This window comes from Myzus persicae, unplaced genomic scaffold (assembly GCF_001856785.1).
Source record: "Myzus persicae strain clone G006 unplaced genomic scaffold, MPER_G0061.0, whole genome shotgun sequence".
NCBI classification, from domain to species: Eukaryota; Metazoa; Arthropoda; class Insecta; order Hemiptera; family Aphididae; genus Myzus; species Myzus persicae.
Window position 1 is genome coordinate 26,914 of NW_019104209.1, and position 14,643 is coordinate 41,556.

Sequence of the window (14,643 nt, forward strand, 5' to 3'; positions counted from 1 at the left end):
TTAAAATGATTATTTTTTCTGTAAAATTAAAAGTAAGAAATCAAAAATCAAGGATCACTGTCTGCTGTATTTTAGGTTTTGACTTTAGTTAGTTAATCACTGCAATAGATTTGTTAAATTTAAAATTCAACAATAATTATATTTTAAGCTATAACATGAACTATAGTGAAGGAGAGAGGTGGTCAATAAAATATAAATTGTGCATATGTATTTCCGATAGTTATAAATTGTTGTATGAACAACTTATGATAAGAATCTTCAAAAATAATTGTTATTAATTCTCAAGCAAGGGTTATTAAAGTTGTATGTATTTCTATTTACACTATAATCGTTCCGCACAGAATCTAAAATATTTATTTTTTACAAATAATTTAATTCAAACTATCTAAAACCGTTCAACTTACTTAAAAAATATGAATTTCGTTCACGTTTACTTTCTATAAAATAATTATTCGATAGACTAAATGAGTTCAAACAAGTTTACTAAATACTGTGAACGTAAACATCACGGTTTTAGGTCATCGACATCAACCAAGTCCCAAAAAAGCAATAAACATATGCGAGGAATATTATGGGTATGTAAACTCAGAACCATTTTCAATGTTGAAGATCAAAGAAAATTAAACATCAGACATACACAAATAAAATAAATCACTCATCGTTGTGAGGCCAATCCTCGCTCCACCTAGAACATAATATTATGACTGTTAAATAAACATCAATATACATTATACATAATTTCAAAAACAAAACCATAATTTTGTAATCATATTATTTACACAAGTATTTATGCGATATGGAATATATTATATTATTACATTACACTATACTGCCACGATGAAATTTGGTAAAATTGGTATAATTTACCACAGACCGACAATTTCTATTCAAAAAATAATATTTTATATTCTCGCAACCTATATACGTAGACAATTTCGAATTAATTAACCCGTTGTGTGTACTACGTGTAGGTATTTTTAGTAATGAATCTTTTTAGTTTTCATTACTCCATGCAAATGTTATCTATTAATTAAATGTCATATTCTACTGAAGCTAATTCAATTAAAGTATGACATTTGAATTACTTCTTTCGGGATTACATTTACATTTTAAATTAATAAAGTTCACAAACCTCACGGTTTTTGGTGGATGATTTAATATTTATTTTTTTCTATATAATAGCATATTCGAACGTGAAAAAAATTAAAGTAACATCTTAACGTCTAGTCGTATTATGGGGTTTATTTTTTATATTTTTTTTATTCAATTATAAAAAAATGTTCGTATATGTACGCATATAATGAAACCACGAACGTTATATTATAATAAAGCACAAGTCATTAAAAAATCGTGCTATACTGTTATTACTTATAATTGTTCGAAGACTGCTTCCATGTATTATGTTCATAATATTTTCCTCTTTCTTGGACTATTTATACCCCCCACCCACATAAGTATTACAATATAATAATATAATATTATCACATTTTTAAAAAAAATATTATTGATGGTTACAATATAGGCCATTGAGTTTACGAATAATTTAAATTTTCAACATATTAATAAGTGTACTATTATTCTAAATATTAATTTAAAATTTTGGTTCGAAGATTGGTGGCACATTTTGTTGCAACCCAAAGCGTCCAAAATAGATGAGTAGTATTCGATGGATTCTTTATTGCTTATCTATGTATATTATACTATTTGTTTTCTATGTTAACGTCCGTCTGTCCGTTTTTTAGTAATATAATAGTGTGCGCGGGCGATTTGATTGTGTTTGGTGAACATTTAAAAACAATTTGTTACACGACGTCGTCTGTTTGACGCAGGTATATGTCGTGATTTTTCCGTTTTGCCCAGCACGCGCGTGCACCGTCTACGGCGACACTATAATAATATATATTCTCACACGTGCGGGCGATGTGAGTGCGTGTGTGTGTGTGCACGTGAGAGTACGTGAAAAAAAACCGAATTAATCTCCGCCATCTTTTGACCCGGAACCTTTAATGCGTTCGCGTCAGTATCTGTCAGCTGAAATTTATGATGTCTTACCTCGTTCGGTCGGATACCGCGGAGGAAATGACGTTTTCTTATAAATGTCTCTGTCACCCAGTGTACATATGTATATATATTTTATACGTACCTACATCCTGGTTCGTATCCGTTTATCCTTTGGGCGCGACTGCTCAGCCATAGCGTCTACTATACGTTACTACTGTATTGTATCTGTAGTAGGCGGAACACATATATAGGTACTGAACCTGTATAGACACAGTGTGTTTCCGGATGTTCCGTTTGATACTTTAAAAATTTGTAATTTTTTTTAAACTTTTTTTTAAATCTCAACTTCTCAAGTCAGTGACTGCTGCACAACCGTTTGCATCTTGAATTGGACTCACAATGATTACTTTAGTGCAGGTAAGCGACTAAGATGCCCAAAACTTCCTTTTTTATTGTCGCACAGTTGTTTTCTGCATCTCGTCCGTCGTCCCAATACGTCACGAGATAGGTTTCGATTCCTTTCTCAGAAACTCTAGTTATCATAGCTAAAAGTTTTTACGGAAAACCCATAAACACCTTGTTCCTGCATTGTGGGTTAATAGTGGCCGTTCCCGATCAGTGGTGGTCATACAGGGGGAAGGAGTGAGGGCCGAGAGGGATCATCCACCGTAACTTTTTTTCGATGTTTAAGATCCAACCAACACAAATTATATTTTTAATAATCAAATAGTGAAGGTTTGAAAATCAGCCCCCCCCCCTGATAAAATCATTGACCACCACTGTTCATGATTGAATCGTTCTGGATTTGGATAATTCTGAATAACGCCATAAATATTATGGTGGCAATTGAAATATGCTTAATGCTCATTGTACAGGTGCCTTTCACATTACCACTATCGGTGACGTTATAATATTAATATAATTATTTGACCTCAACAGATGATATAATAATATACTTTCAGATAGTGTTTTATAAAAAAAAAAGAATCTATTTGAACAAAATAGCGACAAATAATATAAATTATTATTTTAAACATTAGCTTTCCGGGTTTGGGCATCCGTTCCTGGGTCTGTGTGTGCAATGTGTGCATATCATAGCGTGTGTATTATGTAATAATGGACTGTTATGGGTAGGGTGGTCTGACAACAATACTAGTATTATACCTATATTACACGCGTTTGATTGTGTGTTCGCGTGTTTTGCCTAAAAAAAAAATAATAATAAATATAATAAACAATATACATTATACATATAATATGCATTTTTAATGATAATTTTGACGTACCTATACGTTAAGAGTTTGGAAATGATTTATGCTTTGCTGTTAGGGGGTATGAGTATTTTATTTAAAATAATATGGTTTAGTAATGAATAATTATACGCTAAAAAAGTTGTTCAACGAACAAAAAAAATATATTAAATATTAAAAAAATACCCTATCAGTAAAATTTACTTAAGTGTTTTTATTTTTCATTTTAGTATTATTAAAAACAATGCAGTCAAGTACTCGGCAATTTAATAAATAATTTTTGTACACAGTTCTTTTTGGCATTCGAAACCCCAGAATCAGTGTACCGAAAATAATATTATCAACCACGTTAAATGGATTTTTTATTGAAGAGGAATATCATAATACAATCTCCGTTGTAGTATCTAAAATTCTGCACTCACTTCTAAGGCGGGATCTGCAGCGAATGTTTTCACATTTTTATATCTACGCATCTATACAATTTTACATATTTTTTTTTTTATACACAGATTCGAGACACAATAACCGCATTTCAGCAATGAACGTTGGTAGTTTATTCTGGCCCATTTAGAGATATTTCGGGGTCCGGGGCAGAATCATGCATGGGGCCCATTTTTATTTAAATTTTATTTCAGGATATTAAAACTTGGTACATACTTTTCAAAAAAATGTGCTGATAGTCTATGGACTATACGTTTTACACTTACCTAAGACTATTTTTGGCTATTTTATTTTTTATGGACGCGTGAGGGTCCCGAGGGCCCCATGGTCTTCTGTTGCCTGGGTCAACCCAGATACCCCCCCCCCATGAACGGACCTGAATATAGTTATTGTATACGTAGGTATCATAATAATGTGATATTGGTATTTTAAAACGCCGAAAGTGTTCGTACCACAACCTCGATGCTTGCAATAAAATGTTAGGATTCTTTCGGATGCCAATCGTCAGATATTTCACTTATTTTCATGACTTATTGACGTCAACCAAACAAATTGCGATGGGTTCGTTGGACCGCGCTCCATATTATATTGTTTGGATCAACAACACTGACACGATAGGCGCAGTACGAACGATTCTTAACTTCGGTCCGTCCATGTATTATATGTGTAATGTTATCATTCTATATTTTAAAATATTATAATTATATAAAGGTATTTTGTTAAATTTTAAAATTAAAACTATATAATTATATTTTATTAAAATATATACGATTGGGGTAGGTATGTGTTGTATGCTTTTATATTTTTATCATCTCGTATATCGTGTTATAATAATAAATTACAATGAAATATTTAGTGATTCGTCTTGGCCACCGCCAATGTGCCGAGGTGTACTTTTTGTGTACCTATCAGATTAATGATTTATACAATATGACTCGTGTTAAGCGTGTGCACTATTATTATCGAGTAGGGTTTTCCACAGTGTTTTAAAATCACATTATTATCTGCATACCACGTTTTACGATTGCAAAACAATTTCCCAATAAAACAACTCCATTTACTAATGTTATTATAATGTCGAATGTGCGGCCAAGTTTACCGTTTATGTTACGGCTTGCTCGCTCAATATTATATTTCTCGGAGTACAACTGTTGATATCATACAGCGGATATTCTTGAATTTTAAAATTATTTTACACGATTTATATTTTATTCTTGCCGACGTTTATTGCTTCCCGTTGTATATACACAGCGTGTTTTGGTGCTTTAAAATGAATATACACCCTTTTGCGCGCATAAACGGTTAGCGTAAACGTTTTATTTCTCTTTAATTTTCAGTACTTTCTACCGTCTTCCTTTCTAGTGCCCGATTCTGTTTGTCGAGCTGAGCACATTTTCATAGTAGCTAAAAAATAAAAATATTAAAAACATTACATCCTTATTGAATTTAAAGAATCATCACTATTGTTCACCACATTCAGATTAAAGTAATTCCATAGTATAATAGCAATGTAACTCCGCAGGTACATATCACGAATCAAATTTACTTGATAAGAACTATATGTTTGGAATGGTTTCGGCTTTATATTATTTATGTATGAGTTTTGACTAATGTACTTATGTACTCGTGTATTCATAATATTATTTTGATCATGAATAATTAATGCATAAGTAATTAGGTAGGTACTATAATATAAATACGCATGTACTCGTATCTTATATGTTCATTTTTTTGAAAATAATGGTTTGTGTTACGTCAATAATAAATCGAACTTACATTAATTAGTTAATTCAGTAGTCATTGTTTTCGTTTATGACAAAAATAGTGAATTGTTTCTACTTCGAATATGAATTTGATATTATATACCTATTAAGAACTAAGGCAATGAAGACAGTATTAGTAAGTGTTATTTTTAAAATAATGCATTTTAATTCGCAATAAATTTGTGTTCATAAATTAAATTATTGATTGTATTAATTTTTTTTTGATGAAACCAACAATGTATAATAATATTATACTTTGTTGTTCCAACTGTTCCAAGGCCAAAACAAAAAATCACTTGGTCTATGTGATTTGTGTTCAATTTGCTATAATAATATGTATATTTTATTCGATTGCATACTATCAATGTTTGAATTATATTAATGATAATGTAATTTAAAACCACACATTATTATATTTTTTACTGAAACCAAAAATAATAATATCGTTGTCATCAACTGAGCATATTTTATTATTGATATTATTGTGAATCTGTCATCGGATATGTAGTTGATTATTTAATTTATATTTTATTTATTTTGGTATAGTGCCAGGTAATTTTGAGTTTTAATGTACTTACTCTGTATGGTATTAAAATAATAATAACTCGTATGTATTAAAATAAAACTATGTTTCAATTTGTTCATAAGTGCCTACATTGAATATTTTCCTGTGTAGTTTTTATGTTGTATAATTATTGACAACGTGTTTCATGGAACACCCAAATAGGTTTAGATGATAATGATATACATAGTAGATAATTAATCACAGTAATATTGTTGTTAACATAATATTTGTAATACTATTACAATATTACATTATTAATAATGTCAAAGGTCTTAACATACAATAGAACCGTAGTTAGTGGGACTTCAAAGGAGATTGAATGCGTGGTGGCTTATTACAATATTAATTATCATCCAGGTCTGATGACTATAATAATCAATTATGAACGACTGGACGTTTAGCAATGTCATTTGTCATCGTAGTCTAATGATAGGGATAATGATACATTATGTGAGAAATCCTTAAATTTGTAGCAGAGATCTGAGATAGCAGATGAAAACCAGACAAAGAAGCAACGATTTAAATAAATGTTATATTAGATGATTACAATTATCTCTAATTGAGGTATGCATAACAGTTAATTTTTGTACATAAAATTAATTAATTTTTAAAAAAATACATTTGATACTGAAATCTATGCATTCAAATATTCTTTTCACGAAAATCTATTATCACCAGTCACTACCAGTGTCAAATTTATTTATTTTTTATTTCATTTTTTTTATATATTTTGTATAATATACTTAATATCTTGATTTTTAGAAGAAAAACACTCAGTTTTCAGAAAGCTCAAAGCAAAACAACTTTAATACGGAATCAGACCCACATATTATATTGATCACCCAACTTAAACTTACTCGAAGCCATACTTAAATATTTTATATTTCATCTCGAATAGCCTGATTGACATCATTCAGTGTTACACTTCATATTTTTATAACATATTATAATATTTATTATACATTTTATCTGTAATCCGGCGTATTTTTTCACATAATTTTATAAAATTCCTAAGCTTTGATATTATAATACCAGATTATATTCCCCTTTCGCAGTCAAATCTCCACAATATTGCTGTGACTCCAAATTTTAAAACGCTGATAACCGATACCCCCTGATAAATGTATTACTGCAATTTAATGATAATATTAATATGACTTTGCAGAGTACACAAATATATTTTGTAATACACAGTATAGTATTGCGCACAACGATTTTTGGACGAAAGTTCAATTTGTTGTCAATAAATTTATTCTTTCGACTATTGACAACAAACGTATGTTCAACAATTTGAAAACAACGATAACCATATATTATAATTTAGGCGAAGAAAAAAGTAGCGTTCCAACAATATGGTGCGCCAGCGCGTACAAAACTTTGGTCCGGGGAATACCTAGTCGGATTTCTGGGCTACCAGTTTTGGTGCCCTGCTATTTGAATGGCCTAGAAGATCAATAGATTTTCCACCACTTTACTTTTTCTTCGGGATAATTTAAATAAAACAGTGTACAAAACTCCAAGCCAAGGCATGAACATATTGAAACAATAAATATATAAAAATACTAAAAGTATCATAATATGAAGGCATTACTTATTTCAAAAAACAAAATGTAAATGTACTGAACGTTGTGCATTCATATTTGAGGAATGATAATAGTCAATTTATTTTTGATGATTAAAAACAAAAATTAAGACTAAACGGTTTTAGAATATCAATTTTAATATAAATCGTTATTTGTTGTGACAAAATGAATACTTAAATAAAGTATATATAATATAATATATGTATTTAAAAAAAAAACAGACAAAAAATGATTAATCATAAATATAAGCATACGACAATTATTTATCATATTATTATCATGTACAGTAATCGAAAACATGGTTAATTTTTGTATGGATAAAACGTAGTACTGTGATAAATACTTTAAAACTACCAAATAGTTCTTATCGTGTGCTTAATCAGATATCTGGTTTTTGTTTTAAAAATACTATTGGAACAAATTGGATACTGATAAACTTAATTTAGTTTAGAAGCTTTAATTAAATTAATTAATTAATTTACTTTAAGTAAGATCGTCGTAGTAATAATAAAATAATTGAGCAAAATGTTCAAAAACACTGAGAAATAAACATCACTCGGACGCGCATTTACAAAAATAGATTCCTACATTATAAGGAAGAAATTGAATTGTAAGTCCGTATACAAATTATTAGAGCTTTATAAACATTTGAATTTTAAATTTAAAAAAAAAGTAGGTCATACGAAAGAAAAACACGTGGGTATTCATTTATCAAGATTCGCCTTTATGTTCAGGAATAATTAAAAAAAAAATAAGATTGTTAGATTCTAGAACCTAGTCATAAAGGTTTAAGTGTATTGATGTGTCGACAAATTAAAAAAAATACAACAATGCCAACGTTTCAAATGAGACCTAGTTGATGCCTTGATGGTTTTACAAAAAGAATATTGTTATCTATGGTTGTATTAAATATTTAGGTTTTAGAATAATTTATTGTTTTGTACAAACCATACAATTTACGTTAAACCTAACTTGGTGGTAATCTTAATTTTGATTTTCCAGTTTCAATTAATAAATTAATATTTAATTATAATTGTATTTTCCGATATTGAATGGATATAGTTTCTGAACATTTTAAGGTAAAAAACGCTGAACCATTAATTAATTGTTAATAAACATATGTTTAGATAAGTGGTGACGTAATATGGACATTAGACACCCTCTACAGTTGTATGTTGTCTTACTACTCTACTTCTCGAAACTTTAAATGCCCATAAATATTAGACTATTTGTTCAATATTAGATGTATTCTACTTGAGTATATTATATTATTATTACATTATTTATAGTTTTGAAATTTAAAAACAAGTTTTAGCCCTGAGAATTATTGTAATAAAAACATTGTAAAAACAACTATATAAGAAATTGATTTTTTTTTTTTACAAAAAATATATATGTGCTGTGACCATGTTATCAAATAGTCGTTATAAATAGTTATCGTATATTTGATATTTGTTCTTTTAATAAAATTAAGTATTTTACTATCCATCGGTATTTAAATACGTTTTACATTCATTACATTTTAATGAATTAAAAGATTTCCACAAACTGATATTTCAAACCAAATCCCACTAAACTATGTTTGAAGTTGAACTTGGATTTGTGTGAAACTAGACAACCGATATTAAAACGGTAATAATTAAACACCATATTATCATATTAAAGTGTTAAATTACTAATGAAACTTACAGCAGCTATAATATCGGTAAATTTGTAATTTCGTATGAATAATATAAATGCCTATTGTAAGATTACTGGATAATGAGTTGCTTGACGATTTGAAAAGTTTCTACTTTAGAACAAACACGTGAGAGTAACATATTTTTTGCCCACTGTATGTGTTCTAAAATTATCTATAACTTATCCCACTGAATTACCGTGTTTGTTTATTAAAAAATATCAAATTGGCATATCACCTAACTCTGGTGATATCTTGTTCATTCATTTGAATCTACACCAATGCGCTATTTTATACGTTATTAAATAAAAGTGTTAAACCGTGGAAGAGAGTAGTATTGAATTGAAACAGATCAGCTTAGAATACAATCTAATGCTTTATTGTTTTCAAAATATATGATGCTATTGTGATTCTTTTATTAATATTCAATAAACATTTAACATTCTCGAGAAAAAAGGTAGGTATCTGTTAATCCTGGATGGGTATTTATCAACACAATTATTGATTTTAATATTTTAAAGTATAACTTAATTAATGTGTAATATTATTAAACTAATTCATACCAATTAACGAATGGAATAGAATTATAGTCCAATGCAATAGTAAGATGTTTGAATAATATCATTCAGTATACATTGTACTGTGATATACACTCAATGATAATAATATTATGTAATGTTCCTAAAGAAAATAAAATAGTTTTCAGTTATAAGCTATAACATTTAACTAATACCCTTAGCTACCTATTATACTATAACAAATAATTTATTTAAATGAATAATCAACACACATACGTATCCATATTATGCAATAAAAACATATTTAATTAAAAATAAAACTGTTCACTATTGAAATGTTACTATTGTATACAAACATAATCTAATATTAACGAACGTTAGAAACTTTTTAGTTGAAACTTGTAGGTACAACAGATATTACGCCTTTATTTTTTTAAAATTAAATTATGGCTTGTAACTACAAACATGTATTGAAATTTAATGTCTTGCTAAAGTCATTAGTGATATACTTTTAATTACTTATGTATAGTTAAATTTATTTATATTCAAAATTAAAATAATGCCAAGTGTTGTTACAAACTATCCAAAATGATTAATTTCTCAGCAACATTTTAGTGAAACTCTGTTATTCAAGAAACCAATAAAATATTGAGTTTTTGTTAGTATTGAAAAACCACAATTTTTAATTAATAACTTTATGAAGCTTATTAGTAAGTTATTAGTTATAACGATGACCTTACCTATATGTGTATAATATAGGTATGTATGTAGCACATATTGTAATCATTATCATTTAATAGCTGTATTACAATCAAGAACTACATAATATGGTAATAATATATTTTTCTATTGTACAAATGGACAACACAGTGTATTTTGTGCTAATAGTTTGTTCCTTTTTTAATTACATTAAAATAAAGTCTACAGTTTACTTAAGTCAAATATATTAATTACTTCTATAATTATTATTTATGAATTAGAATAATAATAATTTTGTTATTTTTATTACAATACTGATAATTATAATATTAATAGTTATTCATGTTATTATTTAAATTGAAACAACATATATGCCCTAACTACCGGAGATTTTAGAACGGAAACAAATATATCATTAAATGTATTTTAATTTTAAAATATAATCAGCCATAATATTTTTATACAAAGTATACAGTGTATACAGTATTATATTTAAATGATTAGACAAGTTTGAATAAACATTGGTAATATTTTTTAAATTGAAAAAAAATTCATTACAGTGACATCGTTAGACAATAGACACCTATAATGTACAGCAGAGCGTTACCCACTTGCCAGCTTTTTATAGACCAATATAAAGAACATTTTTTACTTTACATGGTTTAAATAAATCATTCGGGTATTAAGTAGTAGATAAAGTACACTATTTATAAAATAATATATTATTGTATTATTATCCAACACAATTATTTATTTCTACCGTATATTTTGGTGATTTAGGCTGAGTGCTGATACAACAATTATTAGTTATATTATATTATTATGCATAGGCATAATTACCTTAATAATAATATTATCTAAATGCAAAATTTTTTTTAACATTAAACTCCACTCAAAAGTGTGCCATACTTAAATACATTATTTTTCCACACGAATGAATAGCAAATAGTATATAAACAAATAACTATAACATATTTAATTAGTTACCATTTTATGAACTTAAGCTAAGTAAAATATCAATTAATTGATTCAAGACTTTTGTCAATCTATATTTATTGTTTTTCCTTAAAAACTAGTACTTATTTCCAAGAGAAATGGTTGTTATGTCAGTGATAAATAATACAAATTTATATACAATAATAATTTGACATTTTACAAAGAATTTTAAATACGTTATAAAAAATAGAAATTGTTGAAAATGTAGTTTGAAATATAATTATATTATTGGGTACCTAATATTAAGTTATGAAAAATATAAATGAAAATGGGAACTAAAAAAAATGTTACTATTATTGAACATTGTGGTTTTTTCATAATCTTATAGAAAACTTGGCATTTAAGTTATGTTGATAAAATGGCAAGAAAATAAAATGATTTTACATCGAAGGAAAAAACTTAGAGCATATTGTATAAACATTTTTAATTAATATAAATCTAAAATAAATATTAACTACCTAAAAATAAAATAAATAATAATTAAAATATTTCAAAATTATCTTAATCAATGTATTAACTTATAAGTTAATGACAATTATTATAGATGCCTAAATTTTATGGCACTAGTAATAAATCATTGTGTTGAAAATATGTAGGCAAGTATACTTGTCCTAGTATAAAACTAGTTGTTGGTTTTTATTACACAAACTTGGGTTTTTAATGTAAAATAAAATTAATGATTGTTGTGAACAACTTATTTTGCTAACATAATATTAGATACATGAATATCAATAATTTAATTTTGAAAATGTAAACATCACGCAAGGATGCATATCAAGTTTTAGCTACCTACCAAAAAATCTTTTTAAACTTTTGAAGTCACACGTTTAAATCTTGTAAATTATAAACATATAAATACAAAAAACAAGAGTGCAATTTTATGGCAGAAAACCCGATTGAAACACTTAATTTAGTTTCTACGTGTAATATGTCAATTGAATCAACTAGTGTTGTGCTTAGTATTGAAAAATTAATGATGTCAGTATGTGATTGATATTTTTTCGTTAACAAATGTTGAAAAACGTCACGAAAAAAAAAGAATATCCATTTGAGGTAAAACTTTTTCAGGATACCTGTAGCTTACCCAGAGGGGAAAGGGTAAATCGATTTCATAGGTCCGTCTGGAAATCGGGTGTTTTTGCACATTTTTTACTTCATTCGAGACATACCATACGTAATAACTATTACTGAATACACAACGCCGGTTCGAAACGTAATAAAGCTAATATGTATATTAAATGTATTTACGAAACACCGAAATATAGGTCATCGAACGACCACATTGATAAGCGCAAATAAACATAAAATGGACTGTAAATTACATTAACAACACACTAGTGAATTACAATATACCTGTATTATACACATACCCACGAAAGTGTACCAGCCGGCTGCGTAGTCGTAGGAGGTGCGATTGTGACGCAGGTATTATATGGTCATAATATATTAACTTTATTAAAACGGTGTTATTCTGAAAGGCAAGTACGAAAATAAATCCATCTATATTTTATATCCGTAAGTGGCTCGGCTTCGGTGCATATTAAAAAGCGGTTCCAGAGCTGCAAATTAAAGCGATTCGATAACCCAAAATATATTTCGTAGTAATATTTTATTTGTTATTCTTCGTTGTCATTTCTAGTACAAGGTCTTAACCCAAAGTAAAAATAACAGTTTTGTGAATAGTATATTATTATTATATAATGCGCTTAAGTAAATAAATAAACAACATTCCGTTCAGAATAATTCTGACGAGCTTATAGTCATTTTATTCGCTATAAAACTACAACTTTTTCGCAAAGTTGTTGTTGACGAATGAATATAGTTGGACATCCGAGTCATGATGTCGTCGACTTTTTTACAATCGAGAAGATGGACGATGATGAACTTTATTTTCTTCTATTTTATTATTAATTGTTCTATTGTGTACAGTTTAGAAGCGTTTAATATTTGCAAACATTAAAACATTAAATTCATATTTTATTTAGTAAATTTTAATATTTAACAGTATTTTCTTTCATTGATATTTCATTTTTATTTTCTGGTCAATAAAGTCTAAACTCTAAAATACAATATTATATTTTACGACCAAAATAAATCATTAAACGGAGGTACCTATATTAATGTACTTTAACCAAACGAACCACTAATTATTAAACACATTTATAAGGAAACGGTTTCTTAACTAACTGCGGTAGAGATTATTAAGTGTTTCGCACAACTCGTAGAGGTATTCAATAAATTTATTTTAAATTATGATCGGAACTTTGATAACGACTCGTAATAAGAATAACTTACCGTAAGACCATGAATTAAAAACACGTCTACAAGTGATAAATGTTGTTTGGGTGCGGTGGGGCTATAAGTTTAATAGAGCAATTCCGTTATCCATTATCAGAAGTAAAACTCTAATCCATTTTCCGGGGCTCTGAAAACTTCTCAATCGCAAACCCTATTCCCATCACTACATCACACTCGATCGGTATCTTGGCGCCTGCCTTTCACTTTTCCAATTGCTTCCTTGGTACCAATTATGGATACCTGCAAAATAGTTCTCAAGTCAATCGTACAAAGCAAAAGCGTTACAATAGTATTTGTCATATTATTTTCGAGGCAACACTCCCGTCTCGTATTATCATGAAATACAATACAGGTGTGCAGTGAGTTATAAAAATTCAATAATATTCATTAAGTGTATGATTATTGATTACCAATGAACTAAAAAATATATAATATATTTCTAACCATTTTCTGCACTCGGATCTATATAATATTTTATGTTATAGTATATTACGTGGTTAAATTATAAATTGTATTATATGAAATAAAATTTTTTTGGGAAAAACAACTAACGTTATAAATTATTATTATCAGGTATAATATCTACTATAACGTGTCATTATATTTCTTGACAAAGATTATATGGCTTTTCATAAAACTTAAAAAAAGTAATAATAACTAATAACGTATAATTTAAGTTTAAGTTTTAGATTACTTTACAACAAAGCTTAAACTTTACTATAGAAGTCCAAACACTGATGTTTGATTTATAAACATACATTTTAATTTTAATAATATAATCATTTTTAAAAGCTACTGCTATTTATCCTTTTAAAAATTCTATTGTAGTCAATACGATATAATATTAATGA

General features: G+C 27.8%; 1 protein-coding gene across 1 annotated transcript in view; it reads left to right on the plus strand.

Annotated features, from left to right (window-relative positions):
- LOC111040007 overlaps positions 1 to 14,643 on the plus strand; it is a 112,329-nt gene that overhangs the window by 26,684 nt on the left and 71,002 nt on the right. The gene's annotated exons all lie outside the window — the stretch shown is intronic.